This window comes from Podarcis bocagei (assembly GCF_964188305.1).
Source record: "Podarcis bocagei genome assembly, chromosome: 10".
NCBI lineage: Eukaryota > Metazoa > Chordata > Lepidosauria > Squamata > Lacertidae > Podarcis > Podarcis bocagei.
This window is the reverse complement of record NC_138135.1, coordinates 9434445-9456029: the sequence shown is the minus strand read 5'-3', so window position 1 is coordinate 9456029 and position 21585 is coordinate 9434445. Positions and strand designations below refer to the sequence as shown.

At 45.4% G+C, this 21585-nt stretch overlaps 1 protein-coding gene across 1 annotated transcript in view; it reads right to left on the bottom strand.

Moving 5' to 3' along the window:
* The window catches only part of CHCHD3 (coiled-coil-helix-coiled-coil-helix domain containing 3), a 203884-nt gene that overhangs the window by 133681 nt on the left and 48618 nt on the right, over positions 1-21585 (bottom strand). The window lies entirely within an intron of this gene.

The window sequence follows — 21585 nt, the reverse complement described above, 5'->3', positions numbered from 1 at the left end:
ACACACACACACACACACTCCATTACAGAGCTTTATATTCTTCCCCAAGGAAATGGTTAGAGGTTGGGGGGTGGTGAAAGCAGACAATAACGATTTGAATTGCCTTTGTGCTCCAGATACAACCCTCTGGAATGTGAACCAAATGGGAGTTTTTATCAAGTTTATTAAGCAACGTCTTCAATTACTCGAGCAGAAAGCTAGATTATGCAGACACGGACCAAATTCCATCAAGTGATTTCCCAAGATCCTCCAAATTATTCCAACCAAATCGAATCTATTGCACAATCAATGATGCGGAAAACAGGAAGGCCAAATCAACATACACAAATCTGAGTTTAGGAAAGCCGAATGTAATCCCAAACAGAGGAGTTTAAAAGAAACAGCTCTTCTTCAGTGCTTTATGAGTGTTAAATTTGGTGCAGGAACTAATTTGTGATCATCATTCGGTGTAAGTTCTACAACAAAGGGCTAAACTGATGGAAATTTTTACACACACGGGAGAACTCCAAAGTGTCATAATATTTGCAGGGTGTTATGACAGGCTTGGTTGTCTACAAGGAGAGGGTGCAGTAACCATCTGTAGTCATCCTCAGGTCTCTTATGGCAGAATGCCTGTTAGGAAACTGAAATCTCGTAGCTCCTGTTTGGGGTTCACAAAGAGCACCCTTAGTCTTTCTCATCCTCCTGAAACTTTTCCCCGCTTATCCATTTAGTGCTGAAATTCTCAGAATTAGGGCCAGTTGTCAGGTGCTTAGCTGTTTTCGTGTAAAGAACTCTGAAGCATTCATTAAGATATACCACTTTTTTTAAAAAAAACACCTCTTTTTCAGCATAAACTTCAATTACTATTTTCCCACAAGGGTCTCATGGCATTATTATTGGGGGGGACTACAGTTAAGGAACACCAAGTTTGCTTTTTCAATTGTAAATGTTCCCACAGGGCATGAAAAGAAACCAAGAAATATCACCTGGAACAGCCTAGATGACGGCAAACATCTCAGCCTCTTTGGGGGGGGGTGTCAAGTAATTTCTTGTTCTGCATTCTTGCAATGTCATTGTTCTCATTCCTCGCTTCATAATACCATTTAACAATCATTAGAACTAACTCTGTTAAAGAGCCAAAATATATGGGATTGTATCCAGAGTGGAGCAAAGTGAAACTCTTCCAGCTGAATACTCCCATGGATGGAAGACAGAAAGCAATTTCTGCCAATTCCCCATCACCTTAACCCCCCCCCCAAAAAAACACCCCTCCAATCTGTACTGGAAGGTTGGTGAACCCTCCAGAATAGTATGGGAGGTGGAATTATGGGCTGCAGGAGAGATGGAGAATCAGCAAAAACTGCCTTTCCTTCCCACCGCAGAAGCATCCAGCTCATGGACAGGGAATTTTCCATTGGGTCCGACTCACTTCCAAAAACAAAAAGGATCATAGAATCATAGAGTTGGAAGAGACCACAAGGGCCATCGAGTCCAACCCCCTGCCAAGCAGGAAACACCATCAGAGCACTCCTGACATATGGTTGTCAAGCCTCTGCTTAAAGACCTCCAAAGAAGGAGACTCCACCACACTCCTTGGCAGCAAATTCCACTGTCGAACAGCTCTTACTGTCAGGAAGTTCTTCCTAATGTTTAGGTGGAATCTTCTTTCTTGTAGTTTGGATCCATTGCTCCGTGTCCGCTTCTCTGGAGCAGCAGAAAACAACCTTTCTCCCTCCTCTATGTGTCCTTCTGTTTATGGAACAGCTGGTCTGGATCCAACCCAAGGTTGGATTTTAACCTCCTCAGCTAAACCCTGTCCAGTGGCATGGAGAGGTAAAGGAAAAGTTCCAAAGCAACTACTCTATTCCAAACTTAAAAATGGAAAGTGTGATGCTGGTGGTCAACAAAAGAGGTTTAAAGACTGTCTCAAGGCAAATCTAAAAAATGTAGTATAAACACCAACAACTGGGAAACCCTTGCCTGCGAACAGCCTTTACCAAAGGTGTCATGGGCTTTGAAGATGCTCGAACTCAGGACGCAAGGGAGAAACATGCTAAGAGGAAGGCAGTCTTGGCAAACCCTCACCATGATCAACTCCCACCCGGAAAACTATGTCCTCACTGTTGAAGGACATGTGGATCCAGAATTGACCTCCACAGTCACTTGTGGAGTCACTGTTAAGAGCTGTTCAACAGTGGAATTTGCTGCCAAGGAGTGTGGTGGAGTCTCCTTCTTTGGAGGTCTTTAAGCAGAGGCTTGACAACCATATGTCAGGAGTGCTCTGATGGTGTTTCCTGCTTGGCAGGGGGTTGGAGTCGATGGCCCTTGTGGTCTCTTCCAACTCTATGATTCTATGATTCTATGATTCTAAGACCATGGAAGACAATCTTACTCGGCTACGAGTGAACACCAAGGAAGAAGAAGATACATGGAGACCTAAGTGGCAGCTGCTTGTTACCTTTAAAGCAGGGGCTGAATAGGTGGAAGACACCATGACCATGATTTCACTTGATCACATGTAACACTTAACCACAGTTCATGCAAACCATATTCATTAAAACCATGCCTTTCTCCCTCAATACGAGCCATGCAGATCTAATTCAAACCAATACGAAAACAAGAATCAATAAAATAAATAAAAATAAAAATGCAAAAGAGCAGATGAGATAAGGCTGCTGTCATGGACTGGCTGAATGCAGAAGAGTGGTGGGAGGCACCAGCTGGGAAACCCCCCAAGGGAACCCCCAGGGCAAGAAGGCACAGAGTCAGGGGACTGGTGGTGGGACGACGATACATGGTCAGATGGAGAAGAGGGGAAAGAATGGGAGACGGTGGTGTTGGAAACTGAAGAGGCCACAGGGCTTAGTGAGCAGGAAGAGTTTGTGACAGAGAGCAGTCTAGAATCAGAAGGAGCAGGTTAAAGTCAGAACTAAAGGACTACAAAGATCTGACAGGCCAGACACCTACCAGGAAAATGGTATTTAGTCAAGAACAAAATGTCAGCAGTAAAGCGCCAAATAAATATCCTGAGCTAAGATAAAGGTAAAGGGACCCCTGACCATTAGGTCCAGTCATGGCCTACTGGGGTTGTGGTGCGCATCTCGTTTTACTAGCCGAGGGAGCCGGCATACAGCTTCCGGGTCATGTGGCCAGCATGACTAAGCCGCTTCTGGCGAACCAGAGAAGTGCACGGAAACGCTGTGCAGTGTGGTACCTATTTATCTACTTGCACTTTGACGTGCTTTCGAACTGCTAGGTTGGCAGGAGCTGGGAACAAGCAATGGGAGCTCACCCCGTCGCGGGGATTCGAACCGCCGACCTTCTGATTGGCAAGTCCTAGGCTCTGTGATTTAACCCACAGTGCCACCCGCGTCCCTATCCTGAGGTAGGGCATTCCAAAGGTAGGGCATTCCAAAATGCTTGGGTGCTAGCACAATCCCGGTTGACTGCCATGCCTCAACCATGGTTGGTTGAGGTATTCTGATGAAGCACTTAATCACACTGAAGTCAAGCAGCTCATGGATGGACATTATGTCTGCAAAGGACCATTATATAAACAAGCATAAAAGGCACAATTATCCAGATGAAATGAAAGGAGACAAGAAACGGGGACAGGGGCCTTTCAACGTCATACAATATAGGAAGTTAAAAGCCCAGGCTTTTTAATGTTAAACGGGGACAAGGATATGAGAAAGCCATCTTAGTAAATAAAACTCATTCCGGAACTCATGACAGGCTCTTCATAATAAGGAAGCCTTTTTCATCTTGAAGTTTTCTCAGAACAAAAACTATTTCAAGTGAACTTTTGTGCCTTTTCTGACATCAGACATCACCACTGCAATGAAGCCAGCCAAGTATTATTGACCAAAGTTTATGCACAAATATCCCAAACTCATTTTAGATTCACCACCGTTTCAGTGCAAAGAAGGACCGTTTTGAATGCAACCTGACTTATTTGCATTATGTAATTGCCTGGCTTGAAGGAGCTTAATGAAACAAACACAAGTCAGCGCTGTCCTAAGATCTCAAACACTTGCGTGCATCAACTTATAGTAGTTTTCTCTCCCAGCACATTTGATTGGCATTCAGTATGCACCACAACTGAAAGAAAACACACACCAGCTAAATCTCCAACAATGAACACTACTAACTACCTTAATGTTAAAAGAAAATCTGAGACCTAAAATTTATATGCAAGCACACAGATGCACACCATGCCCTATCATTTGAGTTTAATGACTTCAAGAACTATTCAAATACACAAAAAAAGTATCAAAATGATTTTCTCTGCACTGCAATCGAGTCGAGCAGCTCCTGCAGTTCAATATGAAACACCAAATCAAAGGGAAATTACGAAAGATGGGAAATGACATATTTTATTGGTGGCCATGCACCAACAAATGTACCAGGAAAGTATCACGCTTGAAAATTTGCAACATATATACTGATCCAGCTTGTTCAACACAGACAACCTGATTTAATAAATTAATGGGACCTAGCCATCATAAACATAGAATACCGCATTCAACCACCAAAAGTCTTATGCTACAATATAATATCACAGAATCATAATGCTGGAATGGACTACAAGGGCCATCTAGTTCAACCCCCTGCAATGAAGGAATATTTTTGCCCAACACAGGGCTCGAACCTACGACCCTGAGAGTCTCATGTTCTACCAACTGAGCTATCCTAGCTAGCAGAACCAGTGGACAGGGGGATGATGGGAATTGCAGTCCAAAAACAGCTGGAGACCCAAGTTTGGGAAACCCTGGACAGCAGATCACTGAATCTTGTTAAAGCCAGTCCCACAGTTTCACTATGTGTTGTGTGAATAAGTCGTTTATTTTCTGGTCTGTACTGAATCGTCCCAACATTCAACTTCCTTGGATGCCCCTTGGTTCTTGTATTCGAGGGATGGGAACCTGCTCTTATCTACTTTCTCCTCACATGCATAATGTCATACTCCTCTGTCACGTCCCCTCTCCCTTACTCACCTTTTTCTACACTCAACACACACACACCCCCAAAATTAGCCACTTAGCCCCTTGATTATTTTCATTGCCATTCTAGCTGTTCTACAGATTGGAAGGGAAGACTGGCAACTACAGTCATACCTCAGGTTGAAGTAGCTTCGGGTTGAGCGTTTTCGGGTTGTGCTTACTTCTGGGTCGTGTTACTTCCGGGTTTCGCCGCTTGCGCATGCTCAAAATGACGTCATGTGCATGCACAGAAGCGGCGAATCACGACCCACGCATGCGCAGACGCGGGTTGCGTTCTGCTTTGGATGCGAACGGGCCTCCAGAACGGATCCCGTTCACATCCAGAGGTACCACTGTATGGGATGCAGGATCCTGGAACACATGAGCCACTGATCTGATCCACCACGGCTCTTATTATCTTGCATTTGTTGTCATCATGACATTCATGGAGGAATTCAGGGGGGAACTTGGCTAGATATAGAGCCTCGCCTAGATTTCAACAAAATGTTTCTCCCATACCAAACAATCATGCAAAAGGTCATGGACACGGTACCAATAAATAAACTTCCAGTGTGGGACAAGAGAATAAGAATCCCAGAGCAATCAGCTGATTATAAAAGCCCATCACCTTGACCCTTGGCATCTGCGCCAGATTAATGCGGGCAAAGGCTGTGCTGTGTCCTGCAATCAATCTGAGCGTGTTCTTGCGGGAGGGCAACAAAAACCTGGAGCACAAGGTTCTTTGCACCAGCGAAAAGAGTGACTTCTTCAAGGATGGTGTTGAAACATTGTGGCCTTTGAACATATAGCAAAGGAAGCCGGTCAGCTTTGCTCTTGAGCAAATAAATAATGAAGGAGGAATCAATGGGCAAAGTCGGACACTGCTATGTAGGAGGAATACCTGTAGGCATTTATATAGACTATGCACATTGCATAGTAACTGTTGTGGGTCTTTTCTAAGAAAGCTATGAGAAAGGAAAAGAGTCAGAGGGGCTGCTTTACACCCTACTTTTTTTACTCAGCTATACTTAAAAAGGTAAAGGGACCCCTGACCATTAGGTCCAGTCGTGACCGATTCTGGGGTTGCAGCGCTCATCTCGCTTTATTGGCCGAGGGAGCCGGCGTGCAGCTTCCGGGTCATGTGGCCAGCATGACTAAGCCACTTCTAGCAAACCAGAGCAGTGCACGGAAATGTGATTTACCTTCCCGCTGCAGTGGTACCTATTTATCTACTTGCACTCTGACGTGTTTTCGAACTGCTAGGTTGGCAGGAGCAGGGACTGAGCAATGGGAGCTCACCCTGTCACGGGGATTCAAACCGCCGACCTTCTGATTGGCAGGCCCTAGGCTCTGTGGTTTATCCCACAGTGCCACCCACATTCCTTCAGCTATACTTACCCGAATACCAAAATATTAGTTTCCTAACTTATTTAAATGATCACTTTAAAACAACAACAAGAATGCAGGACAAAACATGTACTTTGGCCAATAAGCTACAAACATAATGAAGATACAAAATACCATCAAAACAAGCAACAGCAAAGAGCATAACTAAATCAGTAATGCGTGACTTCGATAACCACAGTTTAAGCATCTGTTTTAAAACCACAACTTCACTGCTCACCGAGCAGCAAGCAAATGCAGTGGTACCTCTAGTTACGAACTTAATTCGTTCCGGAGGTCCGTTCTTAACCTGAGACTGTTCTTAACTAGAGGCGTGCTTTCACTAATGGGGCCTCTTGCTGCCGCTGCACCGCCGGCACACGATTTCCGTTCTCATCCTGCGGCAAAGTTCTCAACTCGAGGTAACTCTTCCAGGTTAGCGGAGTTTGTAACCTGAAGCATTTGTAACCTGAGGCGTTTGTAACTCGAGGTACCACTTTAAGTGGTTAGGCAGCCCTCTCTTGGGGAAGGTGTTCAGCGACGGAGGCTTTGATATGGTGCAGGCTTGGACCGCCATGGTACAGTCCCCGATTCATCGCCTGTTTGGCAGTGGAGGGGGTGACTGCACAGTGCTGGGGTAGGCAAGGGGATGGTGGCTCTCTGCTGGCAGCTGCCATGCAGGGGAAGGAGAGGCGGTCAGCCCCAGTTTCTTCTCTCATTCCTCCCTTCTCTGTCTCCCCCTGCCATGCTCATTCTCTCTCACTCTCTCTCCTTTCTCATCTGTAAACATTTTTTAAATTAAAAGGGGTCCTTAAAAAGGTTGGGAACCACTGTTCTAAATCATCAATCTTCAGCTGGCGCATCAGGGACCCTCTACTGGGTCACAGCCTAATGTAAAGTGGGTATCGCACTACCACCACGCAAACATTGTCGGCATCTGTCTGTCTCGAGAGACAATGGAGTGTGCCTCTAGGGCAAGGGTCAGCAAACTTTTTCAGCAGGGGGCCAGTCCACTGTCCCTCAGACCTTGTGGGGGGGCGGACTATATTTATTTGGGGGGGGTGGGATGAACAAATTCCTATGCCCCACAAATAACCCAGAGATGCATTTTAAATAAAAGGGCACATTCTACTCATGTAAAAACACACTGATTCTCGGACCATCCGCAGGCTGGATTTAAAAGGTGATTGGGCAGGATCCGGCTCCCGGGCCTTAGTTTGCCTACCCATGCTCTAGGGGGTAAAACCGCTGTGTTAGCAGCACCGAACTGACTTCCTTGAGATGTGAAAAAATGGGTGTCCAAATGCACATTTGTGTTAATGGTGGATCCAAAGTCTAAAAGGGCTGGAGACTACTGCTTTAAGTCTTAAGCTGCTTGCAGTAATAATTGATATTAAATAATGTATTGGGGATATGATCTTGCATTTCTACTTCAGATTTTTTTTGTGGGGGGGTGGGGGGGAGCCATATATATATTCTTCCAGGCAGGATTCATAATATTTTCTGAAGCACATTGTTTCCTAGGCCCCACTTCCATATTGAACTGACAATAATGCTGTAATTAGTCTACGATACCATGCTAAAAGTCATCCCACACAGTATGAACCACGTTAGCTTGACAAAATGAATAATTTAACTTAGCAAGAGAGGATTCACTCTGCCAGCTCCGCCACTTACCCGGACATATTGGTTTTCCAATACTCAATAGCGCAGCCAAAGGTACTGGAAGGCTAAGAAAGTCAGTCGTGCTTCTATGTCTAATTGCTAAAAAAAGACCAAAAGAGTAAACTGGAGACAGTCAGAAACACTTGCCAGTAAAGGTATGTGTATCTGAATGTACTGCCTACATAGGTTCCCAATGCCTACACAGGTGCTCCTATGCTTGTCATAGACTCATAGGATTATAAAGTTGGAAGGGACCCTAAGGGACAAGGGACATCTGGTCCAACACCTTGCAATACAGGAATCTCAACTATTGCATCTGTGGCAGGTGGCCACCCAACCTCTGCCTAGAAACCTCCAACGAAGGAGAGTCCAGCTTCATCTTAATGTGCTCCTGATGCCCCATGATTCCCAAGAGCCCTTGCAACCTGAAAGAGAACACTTACTGTTGAGGAGACTCCTGCAGATTAAGACACACTACCAGCATATCCTGAAATAGCTATAAATAGCTACCTAGTTTCTATGTGGGTGGCGCTGTGGTCTAAACCACAGAGCCTAGGGTTGGCCGACTGGAAGGTCAGCGGTTCGAATCCCCGCAATGGGGTGAGCTCCCGTTGTTCAGTCCCAGCTCCTGCTCACCTAGCAGTTCGAAAGCACGTCAAAGTGCAAGTAGATAAATAGGTACCGCTCCGGTGGGAAGGTAAACGGCGTTTGCGTGTGCTGCTCTGGTTCGCCAGAAGTGGCTTAATCATGCTGGCCACGTGGCCTGGAAGCTGTACGCCGGCTCCCTCGGCCAGTAAAGTGAGATGAGCACCGTAACCCCAGAGTCGTTCGCAACTGGACCTAATGGTCAGGGGTACCTTTACCTTTACCTTTTTAGTCTCTACTCAAACCTGGTTAGTATTTCAATAGGTTCACCACATTAAACGCCCACGGAATTATCAAAGGGAAGTAAAGAACCCTACTGGTGGGAGGACACATCCCATGAGAGTTGCAGTTTTAAATGGGTCAACGTGCACCTGCACAATTGCAGCTCTTGCTATCTCGTGGCCTCCGGGGGTCAAGAAAGTGATTAGCACTTTACTGTGCCTTATGTAACAAGGTGTGAATCTCCTTGCTGTTGAACAGAATACCAGGATCCCTTTATGTTTAGCGACGATGTACAGCAGATGTTTTGGTGAATCAAAATACCCATCCCATCTGGTTGGCTTCAACTTTTAAAAGGTCTTGTCACAGAACACGGCTGTGTGTGCGCAACAGCTCCAGCCTAAGAGCATTTGCACCAAGCCAGACGCACAGCGCGGGACACGTTTACGGTGCAAGGCCATTTGTCACTTTGTGCTTACTTTCAACGTGAGCAGGTTTGTTAATGTCGTTTGACAGACTTGTGTAACATCCTAAAATGTTTTGAACAATGCAGTTTAGGTCACAATGCAATATTGATGAACGAATAATGTTCCTGAATGCCGACCTCAATATTTAATGAGCCTGAGTGCTGCAGAAAAAGATGGAAGCTGGAAATCACTGCAGTTGTCAGGGACCCGAGGAAAGGGCTACCAACTCGAAGGAAGCCTTCAACCCAGAGCTTGAACTGGGCAATAAGGAAGGTGCAAAATGTGAGGGGTAGGGTTCCTGGAGGCAACAATCCTGGAAAAGAGGAGACTGAGAGCAGATAGGATAGCCATCTTCAAATATTTCAAGGGATGCCCCATGGAAAATGGAGCAAGCTACGGTAGTTTTCTCCTGCTCTGCAGGGGAGGACTCGCACCAATGGCTTCAAGTTACAAGAAAGGAGATTCCAGGTAAACATCAGGAAGAACTGTCCAACAGTAAGAGCTGTTCAATAGTAGAACAGATCGTCTCAGATGGTGGCAGATTCTTCTTCACTAAAGCTTTTTGAGCAGGTTGGGTGGCCATCTGCCATGTATGATTTAGTTGAGATTCCTGAATTGCAGAGGGCTGGGCTAGATGACTTCTGGGTCCCTTCAAATCCTACAATTCTTTGATTCTATAATTTACTACTACACAGCCATTGAAAGGTCGGAGGGAATGATTCCAAAGACAGGCTCCTTTGGGAGGAAGAGTAGAACACAAGTTAAATAATAAGAAAGTCAATCATGTAATGTACAATATCTCCACGCCTTAACAAAAATCAATGAGAACTGGGCAGGGCCACAGAAGGTCTGCTGAGCAGCTCCCCTGCATTTCAGCAGGTCCTGCCAAGCAGCTTCCCAGTACTTTAGATGTCCATTAGTCCTTCAGCCAAATAAATGACAGATTAACACGAAACAATAATCTGAATGGCTCTTCGATGCTTATTCCATTTGCTATCTTACAAAATGAAAAATCTCCATCTAGAAGCAAACATTCCTTCTGAGTTCCCACTAGTGAAGATGATGAGGAGAAAATTACTTCTCCAGCCAGTAATTTACAGTGGTACAGTATTTACCTAATGCTCCATCACCAAACATAGCAAAGTAGCTTCCAGTGTCTCATTTCTCCGGTAAAACACAACATTTATCAAGCTGAACCTGTACATCCAATCTGTCTGTTGAAATACCACATTTTAAGACTGAAGTGGGTGGGGGGGACTCACCTAAAATTGGGGTTTTATGAGAGCTATCTCTCTAATTCCCATTCCCATGCTTTGAATTCTATTTTCTCATGTGACTTTAGCACTTATCTTCTCCAGACGTGTCCATGTTTTTAAAATGAGTCCGAATAAGCAGCTCCTGGGAAGAATTTAGATCCAGGAGAGAGCTGGCAGAGCACAGGAGTTTACCTATTTACCACTGAATTCCTCCCCATTATTAGCTCAGCTTGGACAATTCAACAAACCATAGTTTGCAGACTGGGAAATATGAAATGAGCTCATATTAGCCTTGTCTGGATAAAACACTAAGCTAGTTATGGTAGCATTTTGTGAATAAGCCTGCGTGACCCTCGGCCAATGAACACTCTGCTCCCCCCACCCCCCAGTGCAGTCACAAGAAAGAGATGAGAAAAGTTTGCATCCACTTTAACTAAACTGTGGTTAGTCTGAACTATGGTTTATTGAAACAAGCCAGCTTCAAAACATGGCTTATGAAACTGGCCTGTTTCAACAAAATATTGTAAAGATTAACCACAGTTTGGAATCTGGCATGATGCCAAATTGTGGTTAATTAAAAACTGAAGCAAAAAGTTTCCAATCCCATACTTACTGCAATATCAGAGGAAAGGAGGGGAGTGTGCAATTTGCATGTTCATTCATATAACGCTAAACAGTCCTTTAGATATTGGGAGTCCTGAGCTCTATAATGTTTTGTAGGTAAAAACCTAACACTTTGAATAGAGGCCAGAAATGATCGATACAGTACTGGGATGGGATGGGATGGGTCTTGCATTGGGCCCCACCCACATTGTCAGAAATGAAACAAAAAATGCACAACTGTCAAAAAAAGCACTCAACGAAAGGTATTATAAATATTGAACTCATTTTGAGAGACAGAACAGCCATCAAAATCTGAAAGACTGCACAGTGTGCCTAGATTTCATCATGACATATAGCAAATATCAAAACAGCTCTGAAATCCGTTACATTACCACTCACCACGCTGAGAGAACGCAAGGCGCACACACAAAATATCAAGTGTTTTGTTCAAAGCCAGGTACAGAAGAAAAAATTTGTTTTTATATTTCCTCGGATCTTTGCCAGTCCTCTAAAATAAACATGCTATTAAAAGAAAAATCAATAGAAAGCTTTAAAATGTACAGTATCATAAAAGGTCAAGGCCTATCATCGATTTTAATATCACATTTTCGGGGGCAGTTTCCCAATGGGTTCTTTCTAATGCTCCTCATCCTTTCGCTCTCTTTTTGGTTCATTCTGAAGAGGAAAAAAGCAAGACAGCATCTCGCAGCAAGGTTGCTCAGAGACTGAAAAGCTGAAGACAGGCACGTTCTGGCAACGGCTGCAAGCAAGAAGACCCTGGGTCACTGGGAGGCTGAGCTCCCTGCCTCCCAAGAAATGTAAGAGGAGCCCCATTGGGTCAGGCCAAAGGCCCATCATGGGAACTGCAATTTAGCCCTCACAGAACTACAGTTCCCAGTGTCAGGAGTTCAGCCTACACTTGAGTAGGACCCTGGCAGATAATATATGCCCGACTGGCATGTTCTCTCCCTCCTGGTCGATCGTTCAGGAGCTTCATAAGCTTTCTTCAGCCCAAACATCACAGCGACCGATGCCAACCGACACCGGCACACTTAGGGATCTGCAGAGTTTGCGCATCATGCGTGTGACAGACCTCAGCAACTCAGCATTTTGGCTAATCTACTTTATTTACATATAAACACACATGGAGCACTGCAACATGGCTCCCTCTCTCTCTAGCATCAGACAGCAAAGAGAAAAAAGAACAAAGGACAATACAGTGGTGCCCCGCAAGGCGAATGCCTTGCAAGACGGAAAACTCGCTAGACGAAAGGGTTTTCCGTTTTGGAGGTGCTTCGCAAAACGAATCTCCTATGGGCTTGCTTCGCAAGACGAAAATGTCTTGCGAGTTCCTGCGGGGTTTTTTCCTCCCCCCCCCTTTTCTAAGCCGCTAAGCCGCTTATCAGCTGATCTGATCAGCAGATAAGCCGCTAAAAGCCGCTAATAGCGCTAATAGCGCTAATCCTTCAATGGGCTTGCTTCGCAAGACGAAAAAACCGCTAGACGAAGAGAATCACAGAACGGATTCTTTTCGTCTTGCGAGGCACCACTGTAGTCCCATTTCATGGAACACAGTAACACAAACATCCTGTCTCTGTCACTTCCCACTCTGCGGAGTCAAAACATACACCGTCATCTGATGAACAAAAATCCCATGACTGCAATCATGGAGCAGGAATTCTAACACCCAGCACCCTTAACAATCTGCATTTCTCAGGATCTCTTGGGGAAGCCATGTGTTTTAAACGTATGGGGTGGATGTGACTCTTCTCCAGCATCCTGTTCTCACAATGGCCAGCCAGATGCCTCACTGAGAAGCCCATGAGTGGAACCTCAATATAACAGCGCTCGCCCCATTTGTGATTCCCAGCAACTGGTATTCAGAAGCATACTGTTTCTGACAGCAGAATCACAGAATTGTAGACTTGGAAGGGACCACGAGGATCATCTAGAGCAGTGTTTCCCAACCTTGGGCCTCCAGCTGTTTTTGAACTACAATTCCCATCATCCCTGACCACTGGTCTTGCTAGCTAGGGATGATGGGAGTTGTAGTCCAAAAACAGCTGGAGGCCCAAGGTTGGGAAACACTGATCTAGAGCAACCCCCTTGAATGCAGGAATCTTTTTGCCCAATGTGGGGCTCGAACTCACGACCATAAGATCAAGAGTCTCATGCGCCATATCTACCATTGTCTAGTAGCCACTGAAAACCTTAAGCCCCATAATGTCATGGCAAGGACATCATGGCAAGGGAGCGAACAGCCTGGTGCCATCTACCAGTCACTGAAGGAGCAGCTACTCCTAGACTTGCTTTCCCTCCTTTTGCATGCACCATGTCCACCAGCTGGTCAGCTTATCCCCCGCTGTTATTGTCCATTCCGGGAAGCCCAACCACTGCCACAGTGTCCTCTCTCTTGGCAGATCAAGATAAGCAGGTGACAGCAAAGGCTGCAAGGTTTTTAGCTGGGGCAATCAGAATAAGATCCACTATTTGACTATTGATTCAAAACCCTAAAATGTATTTTATATAATTGACTTTTTACAGTGATACTTAAGGTTAAGAACTTAATTCATTCTGGAGGTCCGTTCTTAACCTGAAACTGTTCTTAACCTGAGACACCACTTTAGCTAATGGGGCCTCCCACTGCCACCACGCCGCCACCGCACGATTTCTGTTCTCATCCTGAAGCAAAGTTCTTAACCCGAGGTACTATTTCTGGGTTAGTGGAGTCTGTAACCTGAAGCGTCTGTAACCTGAAGCATCTGTAACCCGAGGTACCACTGTATTTCTATTCTTTGTATATCATATTGTTATTTTATTGCTATGGCCAATGGCTGACGCAAAGATTCATTCATTCAGCTGGTCAGGATCCAGGTACAAGTTGTGGGGGTTTTTTACTACCTGTTTAGAGTTTAGAAAAATATTAGGTTCTATGTAAGTCAATAGTGACGACGGAAATGATATGACAGAGTTTGCTATATCTACGATGTACTGTTGAGGAACAACTGAAACAAGACTGGGGAAAGGGAATCTTTCACACAGGATGGAATCTCTATTAATTTACTGTGATACTTCACTCTTCTACACACACACACAAATGCAAGAGAAATTAATTATTTCTATCTAACACTCTTCCACTGAGTGCTACATCCAGGCACTGCCACGTACACATTTTAAAAGTTGATTTAGTGTTTACAGGAATTTTCCTCAACAAATGGATGTGAAGATTTAGAAATATGGCGGGCAAAGGTTGCAGTATGTTATCTAGCAAATGACAGATAAAAATGCCACACCATATGGAGTCCAGCTGCCCCTTGCAGAACACACTCATTATTTGGGACCGTCTGAAGAGCTATTTGGAGCACTGCGCAGAAGAAGGGAGGGGAAATACATTTGCTGGAAGCTTCAAAGCCACATTTCTAGAAGCCACCGCTTCCAAATGGAAGGCTAAAAATGAGAATGTTCGCTCTTGCTAAGTTGTTGCCATCTGTTTGGCAGCAAACAATGGCTTGCGGGGGTAGGAAATCGCACAACTGGATGCCCTGCCAGAAAACGCATGGAAATTAGACTACCCTAGAGTGTGGCTTCTTCCTATAGCAGCCATTGGCAACCGGGTGCCCACTTGGCCTTTGGAGCTACAACTCCCAATGGCCAAAGTCAGAACATCTGGAGGGCAGCAGGTAGGCAAAGGCTGTCTTAAAGGATCTCAAAGTCTAGGATCCAGGGGGCAGGGAGGGAGTACAGTGGTACCTCGGGTTACATACACTTCAGGTTACAGACTCCACTAACCCAGAAATAGTACCCCGGGTTAAGAACTTTGCTTCAGGATGAGAACAGAAATCGCGCGGTGGTGGCACAGCAGCAGCAGGAGGCCCCATTAGCTAAAGTGGTGCTTTGGAACAGTTTCAGGTTCTGGACCTCCAGAACGAATTAAGCACTTAACCTGAGGTACCACTGTAACATCCAAGCCTCCTTTACAACAAGGTGCCAAGACAAGAACATGCGGGCAGCCACATCTGAAGACACGAACCAAGCATGGCAGGGCTCACTATTCACCATGTCAAGCATTCTACATGGGGAATATAGTTGGGCGATAACATGAAACACCACCGTGACTTCCTTCCCCCGCAGTTTACTAAAAAGGCGAGAACTTCCTTGGTAAGTGTGAGCAAAACAGATTATAAGCAAAAGAGAAATGTTAAGCAAAACACTGTTTATTAGTCAGTGCCAGGGCAGAATAGGGGAGAAGAGACAGGAGCGAAGCAGTGAGGAAGTTTTAATTATCGTTTATTTTATTCTATTATTTTATTATCATTCATTTTGTTATCATTTATTGGGAGCCACCAGATGCAGACAGTTTCAAACATCAACTCAACATTTAATACCAACAGCACACACTGTAAAAGGGTGCTGTCGGGTATCTATTCCACACTGAGAGTCATACTGAATATGTGCATTTTGGAATAAGAAATAAGGGGAAATGGAGAGACAGGACGTCGGTGTTGTTCCTTAGTTGAGGAACAGGATATTCAAAGCACATACAGTCATATCTCATTGCTTCAGGCTGCGCTTGTTCAGGTTGCGTCCCGCGGTGACCCAGAAGTACGGGAAAAGGTTACTTCCGGGTTTTGCCGCTCACACATGCGTAGACGCGCAAAATAATGTCTGCGCATTCACAGAAGCGGCTAATCGCGACCTGCGCATGCACAGACACAGGTTGCGCTCTTTTCAGGTTCTGAACGGGCCTCCGGAACGGATCCAGTTCACAACCAGGGGTACCACTGTACAACCAAACTTCAGGGTGCCAACGTAAAACATTTGCATGGATGGAAAGGGCTATCCCAGCAATTCTGAAAATTCTCCAAAGTGGACAGAGAGCAGGAGGGGAAGAAGGGGCCATCTGATTAAGGTTAAGGGTTATGTGGTACGATTCAGTTATGCTTGTGCACCTCTGTCCATGAATCTCCAGTATACACCCCACCTCTCCTCCAAGCTCACAATAGGATCTGTGTGATCTTGCACACTTTATCCTCACAACCACTTTGTGAGATAGGCTGGGCCTAAATACCAACTTGTCCCAGAGGTACATGTCACAAGCATGGAAGAGAGTATTTATCCAGTATCACCTTATGTCCATCTAACCATGATCGAAAACTAAGTGCAGGCTGTGTAAAAGTGCAAAAAAATAATTAAATACTAGGGAAAAATTGCTTCATAGATTTTCATCTTCACTACCACCACACATCCTCCTTGTTCAAGCATCTTCAGTACATATTTCAGCTGTGGAAATCCAATATTCCATTGAGGATGACAACACAAACCTCAGTAGTGAGTTCATCAATAGCATAATCACTATAATAAAACCGCTAAGTTATCCTCCCACTTTTGATTTCCCAGGGCATCCCAATCCTCTCTGCCTGTCATTTAGACTGTAAATTCACAGAGGTAATTGGATCTCCATCTTGCAAAGCACCCAAGTCAAGCACTGGGGTGGGGGTGGGGATTATGCTTCTCAGTGATGAAAGTGCTGTCATAATCACCCTATACAGAAGTTGGTACTAGTAAAAGAAGAAAGTGAAGGTACTATAGCCTGGATAGCTCAGCTGGTTAGAACGTGGTGCTGGTAACACCAAGGTTGAAGGTTCGGTCCCCATATGGGACAGCTGCATATTCATCCCTGCACTGGGGTTGGACTAGATGGTCCTCAGGGTCTCTTCCAACTCTATGATTCTATGATCTACAGAACAGACACAAATCTAAATTAGCACAGCAGTTTTTCACATTCCCCAAACAGAGGGAGTGATGAGGTTGGATGCAACAACAATCGTGGACTGCCAACTCCACATCTGCTGATCGATCCCTCAGACTTTTCCAAATTCCAAGTCAGAGCAGTTGCACACTGTCTCCAAGGTCTCAAGCCACCACTCATCGCTGGCTTGCTGGCAGAAGTGTCAAGAACATAGCAAGACCCCTGCTGGATCACACCAAGGTTCCTTCTAGTCCAGCATCCTGCCTCCCACCGTGGCCAAGAACGTGTCTCCTGCTTTTGCTCCCCAGCAACTCATAACCAGCATCATGCTGCCTCTGAACCTTTCATATAGCCATTGTAGTTCACAGCTCCATGCATTCATCCATAAGATTTATGATAACCCAGCCCTGCCAAAAAATAAGGAGAAATTAGCTCATAGGCAGGAGAGCATTAGCAAAAGGGAGATTTGGCCAAGGACACAGCGGGGGACTATGGTAACAAAGTGCCAGGGGTGGGGGGCGATATGAAATAATGTTCTGGATAAGTTACTTTCTTGGCAAGAAGCCCTAACTTCACTACGCAGAGATTTTTTAATATATATTGTGGATTGTTATTCAGCTATCTCTGGCAACTAGCTGCAATTTGTCACCGTGTCCCTAAGGCAAGGCACACGCTGCTCCACTGAGTTGTGCAGATTTCTCAGCAGGCTTCTCCACAGGAGTTGACAGAGCAGGTGCATCGCGTTGACCACAAGCAGATTTCTCATCTCCAAAGTTCATGAGCCATGGCACCCATCTGGCACGGCACACGCCACCTGCATGCCACCAAGAAAAATGCTTCCAACTACAGGAACGTTCTTCACTGGCACGTCAACAGCAAGTTCAGATGATCACCTCGTCACAGCCATGAGCAAGAACGCATGATTTAACAGATGAGTCAGTCAATGAATGTTCTAGACATACAATGCTCATCTGAATCAAGGGAACATAAACTAGCAGGCTTACAAAAACAGGAATTGAAATGGAAGGTATTTCAACCATAAATAAACATTAATTTACCCCTATCTAGACACTACCTACTGTTGGGAAGGTGGCAAACACACACGCATAGAGAGTTTTCAGGTGTGACTTGGTTGGTTTATTCGGAGGACTTCACCACGGAGTATAGAGATGAGCAACAACTATCGATTTCTAAGTTACAGGCATACAGGGTCTCATGATCTCACAAAATCACACATCAGCTTTTAGGTGATATACTAAAGTTACATGTGAGATCTTGCACACACAAAATCAAGCTAGGAGATTTTCTCGATTGATTAACATGCCCCTGAGCAAGAAACACACAAGACATGTTGACCAGCGTCTTGATGTATTAACTCAAGGATGTAGCAAACAAGTCCTCAACTCTAAGTAGCTGAAATCCTAGCTTCAGGGAATAGCCCAGTTTCACACTGTTTTTCCTCAAATATACCTTGAACCAGCACATGACCTATAGAAAATTTCTGTTTGCATCTTTTTCTACAAGAACACCTCTCTTTAGCAAACAGTATCTTCAGCTGAAGTAAACGTTGGTTACACAATCAAATACTGTTTACCTGCCAAAAACTCCAAATACAGCATTCTGCATATCGTCTGTCAGACTTATGCTAGCTTTTGAGTCACACACAGCCAGGAGTCCACAGGCTATTAACAGTAAATAAAATATGAATAAATGGCCCAAAAACCACCCACATCCAAATGCACACACCTACACCTATCTGGAACCACAATCCAGTACAGGCAGCAACCACTTTGTGCGGGGGTCCCATTCCCAGCCCCCACGCGCATACAAGCCCACCCCAACCCATTACGTCCCCCCATTCCACCTCTGTTCTGCCCTCTTCCAGGTCCCACACGTGAGCAATCACACATTTTAGACTCTCCTAAAATGGGTGTCACCTTATCATAACTTTCCAAATGTGAAGGAAGCCTCTTCTAGGAGAGACCCTTGTCCAGTTCCTCTCAGAAGTATAACTAAGCCCCATAACAGACTGGAGACTCCTCCTGCCTCCTTTTGGGATGGGTTTCACTTCAGTGTGCCATGCGTCCACCTGAATATCACTCCTTGTGTTCCTTCTCTGAGATACTTGCGATTACAGAAAGCTAGACCCAAAGGCTCAGCTGGAAGGGAAGAGGCCTTAAGTTGTCTGGAGAGAGAAGTGCAAGCAAGGGTGTTGCTCCCAAATGGGAGCTATGTGGCCCTGACTCCAGCAGGGCTGGGGGGGGGGGGCTACTCTTGCTAAAGCTGTCAGGTGACGCCATGATTTTAAAAGGTAAGTTGATTCTTACACAATTTCACAGTGGTCAGTTCACCACCATTCCAACCGTATTGGGTTGGGTACTGAGAGGTTCCCACACCTTGAAACTAAACCGAACACCTCCAACAGCTCTTAGACATTTTAAGCACATACTGAAAGCCATTCCACATATTTTGATGGCTCTTTTTATTTTGCTCTCGGAAAAGCACACAGCACAGAAATAAGAGCAGGGGGAAACAAGAGATATTTAGCCTGCTTTCATTTTGTTCTTCCCTAGCAAATCTCAGCATGAAGAATTATGGCTCTAAAGCATCTTGAAAGCATCTACGTTTGATGAAGATTTTATTAGGAGAAGGCAAATAAAAAATGTATAAAAAGGAATGAAAATACAGCTATGCAATACATGTCACTCTGTGTAAAAAAAGATATGAAGCTCATTTTAAAGACATGAAGTCATCAACTCGCGGTGGATTCTGAATGTCACCTTAAGTACTTTGGCAAAGAAGAGCTAACAGTGACAAAGTAGAACAGTCCAAAATTAAACTGCCAACATTAGACATAAAAAATCCACAGCGCAGCTCCATTTTATAGCCTTAAGAGCTTGCTAGCTTTTTACATCTGCTAATGTAAAGTGCCCGGGTGAACCTCAAACAAAGAGTGTTTTTGATGCATGAGATTTCTGACATGAGCACACTGTGACTGCACATCTCTGATAAAAGGAATTAGATGTGCAAGGCTCCCCATTTGCGCCACCAGGTAGAAGGTGGAACTCTAATGTCAAAGGCTAGGGGGTCAGAATGAGTGGCATTTTTCTCCCTGTCAGAGAGCTTGACATATGGACTGAGGGAGCCAATGGAGGAGTTAATCACAGCAGCAGAGCGCCTGCAATTCGCATGTGTCCCATTAGAAGCCTGCCATATTGTCTTAGGACAGCAGCCATGGTATATAACCCCACAGAGTATTCTTTCAATCAGGGAAAGAAATAGACATTTTGAACACAATAGACCACAGGGACACATGAATGTTTCGACCCAGCTGCAATGCTTTCTATGCAATTCTATCAACCCATCATGGCACTCGGAAGATAAATATTCTCATCCTAGAGAAGTGGGGTTTCATAATGGACCAACCACGAAAACACCTTACTGCTCAAAGAATGCTCAAGGGAGCAGAGGGTAAACCAATTAGAACTTGGCCATCTTTACACCTTTCAGCAGAAGCGCAGGTCCCACTTTAACAGCTAAGTAGCTACTGCCCACACGTAACAGTGCACATGTTCAGCAAAAGAAGCCTCTAACAAAAATTATATATGCAGCAACAGATCAATGGTTTTATCTTCTCTGTGTGCGGGAAGAACAACATTACAAGGAGCTTTATTAAAATAGCATTCTTATAGTAGTAGCAGCAGCAGCAGAATTCTGCACGGTGGTTTGCAAAATGACTGTTGTCAGCAGGAGACAATGGAGTAGTGAGACTTCGAGGGTGAAGTCAAACTGTTGGAAAGCCACAGCACCTGCCTGTGGCTGTAGAGACCGATACAGGAGAGACATGTTTTGTTAGAGCTGGGGCAGATGAAGGCGTCTGGCTGTGCTGATGAAGGTGTAGCATGGCTTTTCTTCTTTCTGTGCTCCTCCCAGTCGACATTCCTCCTCTGGTCACTAGTGTGATGGCCTGGGACTCAGGCTCGGACTTGGAGCCAGAGGAGACTTAGTCCACACCGGATCCTTTGCCTCAGGCGGCATCTGAACCAAGTCTGGGGCCTGAGCCTGCCCTGGCTCCAGATGCGGGGATTACCTCTTTGCCTCCAGCTAGACCATCACTTACAGCTGCTCCACTACCATTTGGGTCAGGGGAGGCTGAGGCGGCCCCTGGGTCTAGTAACCCACCAACATCTCCTGAGCTGCAGAGACTAAGGTCTGAGAGAAGGAGAGACCTGAGTACTCGCAGAAGGAGTGCTTGCCTTCGGGCGAGACAGGGAGGTGAGTCACCGGGGGATCAGGACCAGCCGTTGCCCCGACAGAGATAAAAGTCTGCTGGACCCCGCCCCAGGTTGCGGGAGCAACGTTGCTGTTTGCCAGAACCTGCCTGTGATCCTGTGCCTGACCTTGCCTGGTTTCCTGCCTCGTGTCCTGCCTTGGCCATGTCAGACTGACTCCTCACGGAAGCCTTGGATTCGGGACCGGACCTGGACCGCGTTACTCGGGTTACCCCCGAGCCCAGCAAAGTTGTTGTGGATACACAACCTCAACTTGACTAATGGTCTCCAGGCACTGCAATGGTCTGCAAAGGGGTGACCACAATTTTGTCTACCTGGGCTTCACCATAACACAGCGGAGGT